This window comes from Cupressus sempervirens, chromosome 3 (genome assembly GCF_028749045.1).
Source record: "Cupressus sempervirens isolate cs-2001-9-10 chromosome 3, ASM2874904v1, whole genome shotgun sequence".
Lineage (NCBI taxonomy): Eukaryota > Viridiplantae > Streptophyta > Pinopsida > Cupressales > Cupressaceae > Cupressus > Cupressus sempervirens.
The window spans coordinates 825,658,499-825,676,246 of NC_143120.1; positions in this window are offsets into that span (position 1 = coordinate 825,658,499).

Below are 17,748 nucleotides of genomic sequence, written 5' to 3' on the forward strand. Positions count from 1 at the left end.
CCACTCAATCTAATCCCATGGCAGCAGATTGCGAACTGTCTTGAAATAATAGAGAAAGACAGTGCAACATTAAAAGATACAATGTTCACTATATCTAACCTCTCTCACAAATTAACAGAATGGGTTCTTACACTAGAATCTCAGGTTAAATCTGACCTACAACTCAAAGACACGGTCGAGTCTCTCTCAACATCAATCCTAGAACATAAGCAACTAACAACCTCTAATACAACTGCTATTGATAATCTCTCAGCAACTTTCAACACTATAATTGCAAACCTCACAACTATTAAGGAGAGAGAAACTAAAATTATTGATAAACATTCATCACTCATCTGAAACTGAACACAAGGTAAAAACTTGGGCTGCATTGTGTAACACTACTATTGCAACACCTGTCGTAGGTGTTGAGAAGTTGGTCCAAGGGAATACAGATGAGCAGTGGATGAGACGAACTAGAGAACTAAACCTGTAGGTCCGTGGTCTCCCTTCCACTTTTGACCCTCTTGCTGTTGGACATTCTTTCCTTACATACTAGCTTGACATCTCAGATATTTCACTAGATAGATGTTGGCTAGGCCTAGACGACACCCTCTTTCTCTGGTTTCATTCCCTCTCAAATGCACTATAGGCTCTTAGAGCAAAGAAGATGCTATTCTCCCTTCCTACTAAAACTTTTTTTGATGAAGATCTCACTAATCACAAGGGGCAAAGCTAAAGTACTTGAGGGGCCTAGTTGCTGAGGCTAGGAGTAGTGGGAAGTGGGCTGTGATTCAGAATCTCAAGGTAGTTATCCGTGATTCCCCCCTAGTGGTTGGGTGTCGAGACATACCAACAGTCTGACAAGATTGGGTCCTCCTCTGGCTCTATGCTTGTTAATTGTTGGAATGGTAGTGGCTCGCTATGACCCCTACCTGGCCTATTTTAGGACACAGTTGGCTTAGTAGATATCATTATCGTCATGGAGACTAATGAGAGTTTGAACCGTCCCCTTCCAGGGTTTGTTGGCTATTAGTGGCTATCCATATGCAGAGAGGAGGTTCGTAACTCAGGTGGAGTTCGAGGATCTAGAGGCGTGACTTTTCTGATCAGGGATGATCTTTTCGAGGCTATCTCGATCGTCTATACTGATGTCCATACTAGATTCCTTTGGATTCACATTAGACATACCAATCACACTAGACATTGTCAGAGAGATATCTTCATCATTGCTTGTTACTGCCTATTTGCCTCTTCTCAGTACGCTATTCATAGCGCAAAGGACATAGACCCTTTCTTAGAGGAGGAGTGCATTTCCATGTTTACGGATAGGGGTGGCATCATCATTTTAGGAGGCTTTAACGCCGGGACCAGAGACTTGTAGACACCTTTACATGACCATGGTTCAGATTGGTCTTGCACTTCGAAGGTTGATCCAGCTAGTCTTGGACTCCAGCGCACCTCCAAAGACAGTTGTGGACTTCTATCTAGTTATGGGCGCCACCTCCTCCAGATGTGTGAGTCTTTCGATGTGTGGTGATTCTGAATGACCTCTCGTGCTTCCTAGGTTTTGAGCTCTTCACTTGTTGGCCACACTCTGGTGGTGCGAGTGTTGTGGACTACGCTCTTGCTTCAGCCTCCTACATTCAGTCGGTTTGCCACTTCTCCATCTCCTGCCTTCCCTTGGCTGATCACGCTCTACTCAACCTTTCACTTATCTTTTCCCCCCACCCTCAGCTTCCTTCCCCCCCCCCACCCGCCCCAACCCTCCTCTTGTTCGGGCCCGCACCCCTGCCCACTTTTGCTTCCCCAAGAGCAACCCTGCCCTCTTCACCTTCCATCTCAAGCGACTTCTTCTCCCCGGTAGCTTCTCCAAGATCGAAAAAGTTATTGTTTTGTTTGACTTGCTGACAGCTGCAACATGGGAGTCCACTCTTTTTTCCATCCCCCACTATCCTTTTTGTCGCTCCAAGCGAAGTAATACATGCCCTATGAACTAATGGTTCAATGATAACTGTAAGTCTTATCATCATCACTTGCGTTCGACCTTTGAGACTTGCTTCGCTAAATTTCACCAATCTTCGTCCTGCTTACCACTGTTTCCTTCGCTCCAAGAAACAGTCATTCATTAATTCCCATTGTCGCTCCTTGTGTGCCACACTTTCTCAAGATCCCAAGCTGTTTTGACGTACTTTATTCCCTTGTTGTTCCACCACCCTGCTCTCCTCCCTTGATTTCATCTCCTTCACCGCTCATGCCTCCACTTTGTACGAAATCTTGGGGCAACCCCATCCCCCCCCCCCTTCACCTCACCCTACCTTCCCATTGCTGTCATCTTTTTACCCCTCTAGCATTCTTGAGGCCATTAGATACATGAGATGCAACAGAGCGGCCAATGAGGAGGGTTTTTAGGCGGAGCTCCTCAAGCTTGGCACCTCGGTGTTGTTCTCCTTTCTTCCCACACTATTTAACAGAGTGGTCTGCACTAGCTTCCTAGACTCCTGGTCGAGGCATGTTATCAATCTAATCCACAAGTTTGGGCTGACTTTGGACCCCAACAACTATAGGAATATCATGATTGGACACACATTTGCCAAGCTCTATGCCACGACACTGAACACTATTCTTACTAAAGAGCTTGACAAGAGAGATTGTAGAGATAGAGGCCAGGCTGGGTTCCAGACAGGTTACCAGACCATGGAACACATAATGACATTACGGGCTATTATTGAGGAGGCTCGACACCACTCCACGGAAGTTTACTATTGTTTTGTAGACTTTCGTAAGGCTTTTGACATTGTCCCATCAGGGGCCCTTTTCTAGCAGCTCAAAGACATCAGGATTTCATAGATCTTATTAACGACTATTATGAGGTTATACGAGAATGTTGTGGGTAGATTCAGGACCATTGAGGGTTTCTCGGATCCTATCCAGAGCACTATTGGGGGAAAATAGGGTTGCCCTCTTTCCCCCACACTGTTTGGCATTTATATTGATGAGCTCGAGACCTTCCTCAGAGAGTCTTCGCTCCCAGGTGATGGTTGCTACTTAAACCAGGTTTTGAGCTCCATTCTCCTATATGTTGACGATGTGGTCCTTTTAGCATCTTCTCCTGAGAGTCTTCAAAGGCTCCTAGATGGTCTGGGCTCCTTATGTGACTTACGATAGCTGACTGTGAACCTGAATAAGACTTGAGTTATGGTATTCAACCGTCTAAAGAGTCTGATCTGCACTTTTATTTTCAGGGATAGGAGATTGAGATCACCTCTTCTTACACATACCTTGGTGTCAAGTTTTTGGGACATCACTTTAGTATGAGACCGACCATCCAGCCTAGAGTTAACAAGGGGATGTGTTGCCTTGCTATGCTAGAGAGATGATGCTTCAGACACCACTTTTTGGACACAATGTCCAAGTTGTCCCTCCAGGACCCCTCGATTAGACCAATAGTGCTTTATGGTTCAATGGTTTGGGGACTGTCTCTTCTCGACTCAAATTGGGCCTCTATTGAGTGTGTTCAAACTTTGCTTCTTAGATGCATTATTAGATGGAATAGATTCATCCCCCATGACATTATTTTGGCAAAATTTGGAGCTCATCCTTTCAGACTAGGTGCCATTTTTGATATGGTTTGGTTTCTTCACCATCTCCATGGCTTTGGGAACTCAGCGGTTGGTCATCACCAATATTCTTATTTGGTGTATTGCTCCTTTGTTGTCGTTGTTGCTTCGGATCCCTCCCCTAAAGGTCGATTTTGGTATGCTCAGGTGACCTCTTTGTTGAGCTCAATAGGGATTGATATTGACCACCTCCCTCCCTTCCAGTTCTCATTGGATGCTCCTACTCATTTCCTCCCTTCACCACAAGAGTTGAATGGGCATGTCAAGACATATATTGACAGACGGTACATCATTGCGACCTGGAGTAACCTGGCTGGGGGGTTATGTCCTAAGATGGCCTTTTATGCTAACCACTTTTTGGTTATCACTGATGGGGTTACTACACGACCTAGCTACTTATCACGATGTTGGTGTCACGCCTTACACATCTCCCTTGGATCTTTCAGAGTCGACTCCTACCGGTTACTGATCTAGACCGATCATCATATGAGTAGAGAGGACTAGGTCTATCACTTATGCTCCTTATCAGAGATTGAGACAGAGACCCATTTCATCTTCCACTTTCCGTCCGATTATGAGATTAGAGGGAGGTTCTATTGCCTATTCAGAGATTGTAGTTCCCTCACAACATTCTTCATGTATATGGATCAGAGATGCCTAACGCTCTATCTTAGGGAGGCGATGTAGTTTTGGGACTCCACTTTGTAGCGCTTGACCCCCCAGAAGGTCACCGATCGGCCCCTCATCACGATCTTCTTCTCTCCCTTGTCTCCGACGAGGGGGGTGAAGCCAGTAGTACCTGCATGGCTGGCCACTCTAGATCAATAAGACCCCGCACTAGGTTTAGTACTACTACTACTCTTACTCCTCAGCGACACTACTCCCACAACTCACAACGACAAACCAAAGGTCCTTTATGTCCAGATTTATCTCGTTCGGTTCTTTTGGCAAAGGAAGGGTCCCTAGTTCTTTCTTCCTTGTTGGCCCCTTTGTTGTTTTGTTTATTTTGTTCTCGCTTACTCTCTCTTAGACACCGTTTGGTGTCTTGTAGTTCACTGCTTCCTTGCTTGTATGCTCTCAGTCCCTTAGACCCTTGGTGGTTCTTTGTTGGACATTAATAGATTTATCTTATCTTTCCTAATTTTTTTCTCATGGATCACTTGTATCTTAGAACTAGTAAACCTAGTTTAAATTTGTATTTTGATGAATTTTTAACTCATTGAAAACTTTCTAGCTTAAGCTTTGAAGCATCCACTTGAAGCCTCGAAGTTTTAAGCTTGATCTTTCCACTAGTTATTTGCCCCCATCGTCTCTCCAAAGCTTCTCCTTCTTCTTTGATCACCTTGCAAAATTAAAAAAGAAATTGCATTAAGTTTTGTAAAGTTAATAATTGTTGGAGTTGATGAAATCCAACTCTGAAGACACCCAAGATCACTTGCATGCAAATAACCTGTCAAAGGGAAGCCAAGGAAGGAAGAGTGTGGAGCTAGGGAAAAATCGTAAACGGACATGAGAGAGAAAATATGCAAACACAAGAAAATATGTATTTACAATGAGAATGCAATATGAGTTGTGAAATACAATGAGGGAGCTCGAATATAAAGAGCTCAAGGAATCTCTTAGAACAAGCTAGAAGATGCTAGGAGATAAGTGTGACAACTAAGCATACATCCACATGAGGTGGAAAGTCCTCAAATAAGGTGAGAGGATAAGTATGACTTAGGAGAGAACAAACTCTCGTATTGTTAACAACTTATAACTAACTCCTAGACTACAAATAATAAATGAAATGCATTTACCTAAGTAAGCTTAAGTAAATAGAATAAATAATTAATAAATTAATTATTTACTCTAACACCCCCCCTTAAGTGCAACTTAGGGAAATGCCTTATGCTCACAAAACTAAGAAATGCAGAAATGGGTCTCGACAACAAGGCCATGTTAAGTACCCATGTACAATGTGAAAGATGCAACCTTTGAAAACGGGAAAAGAGAGAAAACCACGTGGGAAACCCACCCCCCCCCCCAAAAGAGGTAAGAACTTAGTGAAGAACTGAAGAAGCCTCCAACTAGGGAAATGTCCCCATAAAACAGGAACAAAGAGTGATCATGAAGAGCATCATTGAAGCAAGAAGAAGCTGCAAAATCTGTCATCGAAAGAAAACTGCTGATCTGAAGAACCTCCAAGGAAGAAGAAGGCACAAACCGAGCATGTCTATATGGTAGATGATCCATCTCACTAAAATGCATAGGTAGCCAGCCACTGCAATCGCCTCGTATATAAGATCAACCACTAAATACATAGTTCACACTATCGAACCATCGAACCACAGATGCATTAGAACAACAACATAACTCCCCCTTAATGCAGACGGGGTGAGATGACAGGCAACTGAGAAGGTGGGCCAAAAATCTCCTGCAGACAAACCAAGAACGACGAGAGAGGAAGAGGTACAAACACCTATAAAGGCACGGTCACAACGACGCTGCATGGGGCTAATGTCGTACAAGGGACACTCACTTGATAAAGAGAGAAGGCCTAAAACAACAAACAACTATCCCCCCCCCTCATGGTGCTTTATAAAAAAAGTGCATGTACCATTGACTCAAAACAACGTTCATGACCCCGAAATACAAAAGTGACATTTTATCTCAGTGTGTATACATAAAAGTGCTTCAAAATGATAGCTACAATGATTAAAACAAGAAAAAGTTGAGAAAAAAGAAAGTACAGCCCAAAACAAAAGAAACCATGCCAGGAAAATGATCATCGAACCTGAAACACCCAAGATATCCATCATAGAGCAAAAATGCCAAAATCATGATAGAAAGAGCATGGGCCAAAATTTAAAGAAAATGACTACATTTCTGAAAATATGACAAAACCAACTTTCCAAAAATATAAAGTTTAAAAAAAAATTTGGACTTCAACTGAAAAAATAGTCAACAAAACTACATCAAAACCTAAAAATACCTGCACAATGTCTCCATCTCGGAACTAGCTTTTCGACGCTTCTTTCGGATTGAAAAAATACCTCTGTATGCTCAAGTTATGGCCAAAAAATCAAGAGTAGGTCCAAAATGACCCGAAGAGGTGTTAAGGGATGATGCAGGTGACATCATGCTGACGCCAACAAATCACTGTGCTAAATTTGATGGCCTAGCAGCCGTTGCAGCAAAAAAAAAGCCACGTGGCAAAATTCTGATGTGGCAGTCTACGTGGCAAGGTGCCACATGGCACCTAGGCCACGTGTCACCCCCACATTGTGCCAAGTGGCGGCAAAACCTGCGGACAGTGTTGGGTGATCCGATTGTGCTGCTGGAGGTGCTAACTAGACCGGTCGCTGAGTTGGTCCTACTGACGAAGCAAATATCCTCCACGCATCAGTCACAGGTTAGTTGACTGTGTAGTAGAGCCGGGCGGAGATTTGGGAAGAGAATGACCAAAGTGGAGGGAACAAATCACCAGTGGAGCGGAGGGAGAAGGGGGCACCGCCGGTGTTAGGGGAGGCGTAGGCGGAGGCGGGGGCCGAGAGGAGCTCCAGTGGTGCAGCCTCTCGTAGTGAGGTTCGGGCGGAGTGCGAGCGGCCCTGCGATGGCCACTGGGCAGAGCCGCACTTTGTGCTAATTTTTTTATAGTTTTTTTTAAAGCCTACGCGTCTGTACGACCATATGGAAGGTCCTCCGAGCTAAATTTTGTTGCCTCTCGGAGCCCTATCTCCAAAATTGACAAATTTTATATGGATCCTAGCTGAAAAATGCCTTTTGAATCCAATGATAGCATCTGTTTAGCTCCAAAGTGCTCCAAAAATTCGTTGTTCCCCTGATTTGAAGAAAAATGCACAAACAAACTAGGGTTTGTGACTTCAAATCATGGCTTCAAAAATCCTTCAACGAAGCAGCAGCAGGAAGGCTCTGATACCATGTTGGAGTTGATGAAATCCAACTCCAAAGATGCCCAAGATCACTTGCATGCAAATAACCTGTCAAAGAGAAGCCAAGGAAGGAAGAGCGTGGAGCTAGGGAAAAACCCTAAACATAAATGAGAGAGAAAATATGCAAACACAAGAAAATATGTATTTACAATGAGAATGCAATATGAGTTGTGAAATACAATGAAGGAGCTCAAATATAAAGAGCTCAAGGAATCTCCTAGAACAAGCTAGAAGACACTAAGAGATAAGTGTGACAACTAAGAAAACATCCACATGAGGTGGAAAGTCCTCAAACAAGGTGAGAGGATAAGTATGACTTAGGAGAGAACAAACTCCTGTATTTTCAACAACTTATAACTAATTTCTAGACTACAACTAATAAATGAAATGCATTTACCTAAGTAAGCTTAAGTAAATAGAATAAATAATTAATAAATTAATTATTTACTCTAACAATAACAACACGAAATCTGAATAATTGCATCAACATAAAAAATGGGAAAGATTTCCCTTAGTCATAACATTAAATCCCTTTTCCTCCTCTTGTGAATTTCTACTCCATAATTTGGATAAGAATTCAACTAAGGTCTTGTTGCATGTTAACCCATTTTTATTGATTTTCACCTTTCGAGATTTTATGTGAATCCAATTTCTCTCACAAAACACCTATCATTTTGGTTTGAATGGATTGAACCAAGCAATTTAGATATGCAATTATATATTTGAATGGAATCAAATGTGGGAAATGATAGACTCGTTTGCATTGTAGCTAGCTCATATTGCCATCTAAAGCTCATTTAATCATCTCCAATCACTTGCTTACTTAATCACCATGTAATTTGGGAGCAAATGGATCGTCTTTCAAGCCTTGGATTAAAGGTGAAAATCAGCTTGCCAAGAGGAATTAAGATTCTTTGTTGATCTCTTTTCTTCCCATTGTCACCAACTTCATCTTTTGAACTCCATCCCACACCTATCATCTTATTTCATTTTTCTCCCTCCTCAAATCAATCACGCTTGCTCCAAATCAATCTTTCTTCTTTCATACAAGGGTGGAAGATTACGTTTTGGAAAGGAAATGTGATAGTTCTCTAGGTGGTAGATTCATCTACAAAGGAATTTTCCTTTGACCACTCCATTTCCTACCAACACACTTCGTTCTCAAACCTGCCCAATCACTGCATTGTTCACTTTGTTTTAACATCCTGCAAATTAGAAAGGTATTGAATTTGTGTATCTCTAGGATTTCAAGCGCATTTTTTGCTTTTATTGATGGACAAAATTATGAGTGTTTCAAGATTATCAATCCTGGGAAAGCCGAGAAGGTCGCTGCTTCCCAAGGATTCCCTCTCACATATTCATCATTACCCTTTTGTTCTTCAAGCCTTCATGACTTTCCCCATTTGATGAATCCATCATTGCTTTTTAGTAATTGCCATTGCTTTTCCTTAGATGCTAGCCTCAATTTGATTCAAGTTATTCTTGTTTTGGGTGATGAGACTAGGTGGATTTCAAGGATGTCCCAAGATTGTGAATACCGAGAGGGAAGCAGATTCCGCTATCCTGCTAGGATTTTACCTTATTTTCACCACCTCAACTTGTCTTCCAAAAATTACCCCTATTTCATCTTTGATTGATCTTTTCCTTTCCTGAATTGACCTTGCCTAGCATTTCAAACTATAACTTAAATTACTTGTTAGATTGCGCACCTGCTCAGGATTGTTTATTTTCCCTAAAACTTCACCCTTCGTTATATTTGAAACCAACCCATTCCTCCTCTGATACAATCAACTCCTTTTTTGTTATAAGGTGAATTGATAGTGATTCCAATCTGAATTAGTCTATCAAAAAGTATGATAGTTATTCCAATTTGAATTAGCTTCTCCAAGGATCCTAGGACTTAGAAAACAAGGCAAAAATTAGAGGTAGACCATGGTTAAGACAAGGGCATGACTGATTTTGATCTCACTTCCACTTCTATGACTTCATCAAACTCAATTTAGTATTTAGTAAGGCCTAGTGGCTTGAAATTGCTGCTAGCTAAAATCTTTAAAATTGATCTACTTCTATAACTAAAGCAAAAGAGGGATCAAGATTGCAATGGGGCAATTATATGAAATCTCATAACAATACCATCATAACTACGATTGTACAAAATGGTAACATTAGCTATGTTAGTAGTTAGGGAAATACTAATCAATATGGTTATGTTCCACCCTCAACAAACTCCGCTTTGTTTATGACAACATACACAAACAAATTCCTCCACCCACCTACTACAATATTCCACTTACCTACAATGCTACATATTCCAATCCTTCATCACAAGCCAACTTTTCTCAATTCAATTCATATATCTAAGCTACCATAAAAATCACTTGTTGCATAATGTTTCATCTTTATAACAACAATTAGCTACTAGCAGTCACATGCTTTTGTGCATGCAATGTGAGCCAATAGGAATTTTTAGAAAGTAAGATATAAGATACACTAAATATAATTATTACGATAGTTTATAGATTTTTTTTGGATTAAAGGAAAAAATAATTTTTGAAGGGACATAAAACCCTTTATAACAAAAGCCTCTTACAGGCAGATACACATGATAAAGATAGTCATGAAGCAGTTACCAGCAAGAAAGAAAAAGACAACTAGCAACAATAAACTACACAACATCATAAACAAAAGCAACGAGAGTGAAACAATCCAACAAAGACAGAAAAAAAAAGACCTGAACAAAAAAAAACCAGGAAACTAGACCAAGTCTAGGAGAAGATGCTCTATTTGATTTTTTAGATCTTCCAGCTTCTGCAAATTTTGAAGGATAGAGTTTCCTTTAGACTCTTCCACTTTGGTGTCCTCTGTCTTCTTTCTCATATTGGCCCTTTCTCTCTTGCTAGGACCCATGATTTCATGAGTGTCTTCCTCATCCCTGTCCAGATTAATGACCTTCTATTTTTGCAACATTTCGTAAAGCTTTTTATGGTTCATCCTAGATGCCTTTAGTTGCTTGTGATTATGAAGCAAAATGGTAACCAACAAATCTTGATTCTTCTTTTTCCTTTCAATCAAGTTCTTAATATTGTTCTCAATTTCCTTAACCAGACTACTCAAATCAATATTATTCTCATCACCAATTTCCCTTTATAGCACCCTTCTTTTCCATCTTAATCGACTGAACTTCATTGACTAGTTAGTTGTCAAATTGAAGGGAATTAGAATATCTGGCTTGAGAAATGTCAAGAATCTTCAAGTTAATCGTTGCCTTGTCCTTATTTCTAGTCTGGGGCTGGTCCAATGACGTAATAACCTAGTCTTTGACACTATCCTGTTCAATATTAGTATTACAGTCCAACCTATTATAACTAATTTCATTTAGGGCTTTCATTGCAATGACTTCCAAATTGGTGTGCTAACTACATTTCTTATTTTCTTGAGACCTAGGAGATAGCCCCTTAGCTTCCTCAGTATAGTCAATCTCATCACTGGCATAATTATCCTCCTCTAGGATCTCCTTGTCTTCCACACAATATCCTATGTCAAAATCAACATTACAGTTCACATTATTATCATCTTTATTTTTCTAGCTTTTCTGCTCCCTTATCCTTGTGGAGTGTGAGATCTTCATTACCTTCCCCACATTCATCTTCCATGCTAATCTTTTCCTCTTCCTCAGAATTGGCTTGTTCATCATCATCAAGAGTGCTAACCTCATCCCCTTCAGAACTACCATTTTTCTCAATATCCTAGTCCTCAGTCTCCAAGGAGGTAGAATTATCCTCCAAACTATCAGTAGAAGTGGATGAAGCAGTCTCTTCCAATTCAGACACTTTGAGTTTCTTTTTCTTCTTAAGGTCCTTATCTGAATCAGAGGAGCCATCCAAGGAGTCCTTCGGGTTCGAGATGACAACCCTACTTTTCTTGTCTTGTTTCATCTCCCTCTTCTTTTTCCTGCAAGACTCCTCTTTGGACTTCTCTTGGTTTTTAGTCTCCAAAAAGTCCCCAACTTTGTGCTTCTCACAATACTCAACAATCAATCGCATTAAACTGTCATGAAGAACAGGGTTAGACAGGTTCTTGCAATGCTGTTCAAGGTCCTTAACTAGAGAATTGTAAAGATAGAAAGGAAAATAAACTTTAACCTCATGTCTAGTGATTAAGAAAAACAAAGTGGTAGTTACAGACTCTTGTGAACCTACCATCAAGAGTGATATACTCCATAATCACTCTTACAACATTACACCATTTCTTCTTAATTTGGTGGATTTCTAAGAAACTAGCACACTTCTTTACTAGAAGACCCTTTTCCTTTTTCTTAGTTGGGAATCTATTAAGGGCTTCCTTTGCATACTTAATATATTTAATTTTTCTTAATCCAAAATTTGACAACCCACTAACTTGAGAAATCAGGTTGATGTTGATAATAACCCTTCAGTTATGTAGAATTACCTGACCATTCTCCCATGTCTTCACAAATTGCCGAGTAATCTCCTTGTTTGCACCATGGAACTTCTCTAAAAAATCTGCAATACCACCTTTCTTTAAAATTCTCCAAGTATTTTAATGCTCCTTCCACTAACAAGCCTCCACCTCAAGAAAATTTAGATCAATCCCCATGGTCTGCTTCATTTTGTGGATATTAAGCCCTTGCAACGCCCAAACTTTGTATACACCCCATTTTACTTATACAATCCTCTTTACAATCTGAATGAGTCTTGAACCCCATGCAATCCCAAAACCTAGTGTTGTGCCTTGTGAACATAGTACTAGTGTCAAAAAATAATTAACTCTTTCCTTCATTCTGATTAATAATAACCCTTGCTCGAGAGTTTAATCTGTCATGATTAATGATATTAATGAACTCATCCCCCATATTTTCTGTGCCTTTCCACTTTATAATATCATTACTTATGGCCAAATTAGCCAGCTTGTCAACAACTTTATTTGCTTCTATAAATTCATGAGAAACATAGATTTCTTCAAAAGTTTGGATTTTAGTTTTAATATTTGTCTATAATATGACTAATCGTAATACTAGGATTCTACTACCCTTTTATAAAATTAACTATAGTTTTAGAATATTCAACAAGCCAAACACAATTACATCCAATTTCCCTTGCCATACTGATAAGATTGAGAGCTAGCATTGCTTCCACACAATGACTAGTTTGAGTACTCAAAGGCGCAACAATCACACAAAGACAACTCCAGTACTCATTTCTCAAAATACCACCATAACCAACAATACCTAGGTTCCCTTTGGCAGCACCATCAAAGTTAGCTTTGATCTAGCCATGGGGGGTGGGGAGGGGGGGTGCGGGGGGGGGGGGGGGGGAGGAAGTTGAGACCACATCTTCCCTATTTTTGTTGGAGTCTTTCTTGAACTTAGAAATCTCCCATCTCTTAACGCTTTCCTTATTGCTCGCCTTACAATAATTGTTTTCATCATTAGAAATATGAATATTTTCATTAATGAAAGAAAAATTCTTTCCACATTATCTTTAGCCTTCCTATGCTTATCCTTGAAAATAAGGTTGTTTCTCTCTTTCCAAGTGTGCCAAATGATATGGGGGGCTATGAAATTCCAAAGCTTTTGAAAATTTGAGTTATTCACTGGCTTCGCCATTGCTAAAAAATAATCTTGAATGGAGTTAGGAAAGATCGAGGATAGGTCACTTTTAGCAAGGATCAAATTTTGAATTTCCTCCATGTATTGACATTTCAACAGAAGAAGATCAACACCTTCCACCTCCCGTTGACACAAGTAACATCTATTAGGAATTATCATTCCCTTACTTCCTAGATTATCAATAGTCAATATTTTATTCTAAAGAAAGAGCCAATAAAAGGTATTGATTTTTGGAGTAAGGTTTTTGACCCAAGCCTTAGCCCAAAAGGGTTTTCTCTCAGTTCCAAAGCTTTCCTTATAGGCAAAATTCACACTATAGATTCCATCTGCGTTAAGTTTCTAGATAAAATTATCTTTCATATTCTCTCTTATGAACCATTGATTAAAGATTATTTGATATCAGATTCAGATCTTGGCTAATGACATTCAGGTTCACCCAAGTATCATTCCTCTAGTAGTTGGCCACTTTCCTCCCAAAACTGAAAAACACAAGTATTTTGATGAATAGCAAGGTTAGGATAATTCTTCATTGGTTTCTCCATCAACCATTGATCATCTAAAAAATCAATCTTTAGACCATTACCCAGAACCCATCCACTACCAATTTTTGCTTGATTTCTACTCTTTTGAATAGGATTGCAAATGACCGAACCATTAATTATATCTTTAGAATCTAATAAAGAGTACAAATTTTTGAGATTATGGGTGTTGCACACATTGCATAATATTGTTATATCATATTATTTTATGTTATTATGTAATGTTGCACCTAGGACCACCTTGATGGACATGCAACATGAGAGATTCCCATGGGATATACTTGATGAGTTGTATTGTAACATTGTGATAATATTTGATGTAATTGCTTAGTATTGGAAAAAAAGAATTAAATGTCCAATATTAAATGTGGGGTCAATGGGTTAGGTAGCACATGGTTTTAGCAGATGGTTTATGTAATACCTCTTTGTGGTTTTGTGGGACTGGCTACTAGATAAGCAGTCACAAGGGTAGTAGTAGAGATAAGACAAAAATGCAAAAAGGAAAGAGTCGAGCTGGAAAAAGGCTTGATAGGTTAGCCAAGGGAGCATTTGTGAAGGTTGGAAGTATGACATGGGATGTGTGGATTCATGCTTGATAACATGGATTGCTTGGTTGTGGCTATTGCTTTGAAGGCTTCCATGGTTGTATTGTAATAATATTTTTTTGCTAAATAATACATGGTGATGGATGGTTTTGGAGGATGGATTTTTCCCCTCAATGAGGGTTTCCCAGGGTATATGTTGTGTCACAATTTTGTAGGTATGTTGTCTATTCTCTTGCATGTGGATTTCAATTGCTTATTTATTTTAGATCTATTATGGGTTATGTGGAAACGGTTATATTCTTTATTGCAAATTTCCTTACAGGAGGTATCAGAGCTATGGTGTTATTGTTGTAACCCTAGATTGAATCCATGGGAATGGATGAGAGGATAAAAGAAAGGAAAAGATATATGGGTTTCATAGGTTGTTAATTATAGATATGAGGGTTTTGGGTTTTCTGTTATGATGGGATATTGGTAGATTTTGGGCATGTAAAATTGTTGAACAAAAAGATTTTTCAGATGTTTCATTTAATTGAGGGTTTTAGGTGGAGCTTGTAGAAATGACTTCCTGGGTTAAAAAAAAAACTTCGCCACTGGATCCGGGTCGATGTTGCCATAAATTTTGATATATAATATGCCCTAGTTTGGCCATGTTCAGAGGAAATGAAAGAGTTTTTGAGTTTTAGCCTGTAATGATAGTCAAATTTAGTCCCATCAGAATTTTCGTCACAAAATAATATTTTAAAAATAAAAAATCGTAATGAAAATGGAAAAAAGGTTGTCTTGGTAAAATGACCATAACTCACTTAGGATGTCAGATTTCAAACTTCTTATAGTTGTTGGAAAGCAAATGCAGAGCACTACAAATTGGTATAGGTTTGATTCTATGCTTTTGAAATTTTGTTAGGTGTTAAGAGCCCAAAAGTTAGATGTTTTTTTATTTTGAGCACAGATTAGGGTATAACTTGGACATATAGAATCAAATTTTGGACTTCAAGTAGTCAATAGAAAGCTCTTGGAGAGCTCTATACATTGGTTTAGATTTTGTGTAGGTTTAGAATGATTTATTTAGTAATATAATGATCTTAATGATTTGTGATATATATTGACTTGTTGGAAATATAAGAGGAGTAATTGAGAGGGGAGGGGTGAATCAGTTACTACAAAAATAAATCACAGATCCCTTAGATGTCAGTACAAAATAAAACTATGAAAACTGAATTCTGTTGATGCTCGATAAATAAAGAAATGTTGTAACTCGGTAAATATTGAAATTGCTTGTTTAACACTTATGAAAATTTTAAGATGTTATCTATGATTACTTATTACTTTAACTTAGTTTCAAACACATAAAAGAAATAGCATGAACACATATGATACCAAGATTTAATGTGGAAATCCAATTTGGGAAAAACCACCAATTTCAACTAGTTACTGTTTTTCACTATTTTGAAGTGAGTCATGTTAGGAGCCAACTCTATTAAAGGTTACAAAACACACTGTTAGGTGTGACCCTACTAGAGGATTTAATCCTAACATAGAGGATTTAATCACCTTGCTAGGACTAGCTTCGTTAGAGGTCTTTAGACAATTCAATAGAACTGCCACCTTGTTAGAGGATTTAAAAATTACTATTAAACTAACTCTGTTAAGAGATATATATCACTGCTACAATGATTAGAGAGTAACAATGACATGACCTGATCTGATGCAACTAAATTGCTAATTACATATCTCAATTTTGCCTTGTTTACTTTATCCTTCCTAACCAAATATATCTTTTCAACTTCTCAAAGATATTCTACTTATCCTTCTGATTTGATTCCTCTCAGCATCATTAGATCTTCAAAAAATTTCCATGCATTCACACATACTTTGCACTTTCTCATTCTCAACTTGACCTTTTATTTATATCTTTCACATTGTCAAGTCGGCTGAAATACAACTTGGAATAACTAATATTCATCTTCTTAGTCAGATAGAGCCAATAGATAAATCAATTAAACTCAATATGTCAAAACAAGAAAATCCTTCGTTAGCTGACCCTGCTTAGTGGACACTGACTCAGAAACAATTTTTCTGTGTTAACCAAATAATCTTAGTTAACACTGCATACTTGCACAGATCCTTTGGTAACTGAGTGAGCTCAATTAGCACTAGTTCCATCCAACATTCCTTCATTGATCGAGTGAGCTTGGTGAACACTCAACTTCAACAATCTTTCCTCTGACGCCCGAGTGAACTCGATAGATACTGCCTTCTGAACTAAAAAAACTCTGGAATGTGGTAGCCACAAAAAACTGTCTTCAATGCTCGAGTGATATTGACATGCACTAACTGATAATGATATGACATTTCGTGTAACATCAAAGATGATACACAATTAATCAATTGTTTCAACGATCTCCCTCTTTGGCATTGATGGCAAAACACCATGTCATAAGACAATGAAATTTTTGGAGCAAGAATAAACAAAGGAACATATCCTTAGTTTCCTTCTAATTCTCATCCATAAGAACTCCCTCTGTCAGTGTGAACTCTGTCTCCAGTTTCTCCCTCTTTCAGAAAGCTTCTGTTTTCTAGAACTTCTGCCAAGTTCATTCTCCCTCTTTGACAATCCTTTTTATGATAACAAATTTCTTCCTCTTTTTGACAAAAATTTCTATGAGATATGATAGTACACTTCTCCCTCTTTGACATCTCATGCCAAAGACAATATTCGGTGAATATCAATGTACCTTAAGTACTGACCCATTTGCAATGTGCCCTTGTCAATTTTGCATCAACTAATTGATCTTCAATAATGCTATGGTTGATGCATCACTAAACTTCATTTAGTGAGCTTTAGATAGGGGAATGACCCCTAGCTTACCTCTTAAATACATAAATGCATCCTTAGGTAATGGCTTGGTAAATATGTCTATAATTTGTTCTTTTGTATTTACATATTCCAATCTAACTTCTTTATCTTGCACTAACTCCCTTAAGAAGTGATATTTTATAGCAATGTGCTTTGTTTTGGTATGCATCACTGGATTCTTTGATATATTGATTGCACTAGTGTTATCACAGTATTTGACTAATGGATCCTTGATCTCTCTCTTCATACCTATCATCAGTTGTTTGAACCGAATAATGTTAGAACAATTAATTGCTGCTGCCACATATTCTGCCTGCTGTGGACTAAGAGATACAATTTTGTTTCTTGCTTGTCCAAGACACCAGTCTTTTACTAAGAAAGAATGCTCTACCACTAGTGCTTTTTTTGTCATCAATACTTCCTGCCCAATCAACATCTGTAAATACTTTTAAGTCTAAATTGCCTCCTATTTTGTACCATAAGCCATATTATTCAGTACCTTTCAGATATCTCATGATTATTTTGACTACCATCATGTGATTTTCTTTTGGATTTGCTGAGAATCTTGCCACCATACTGAGTGCTAATGTAATATCAGGGCTTGCGTGTACTACATGTTGTAATTTTCCAATCATTGAACT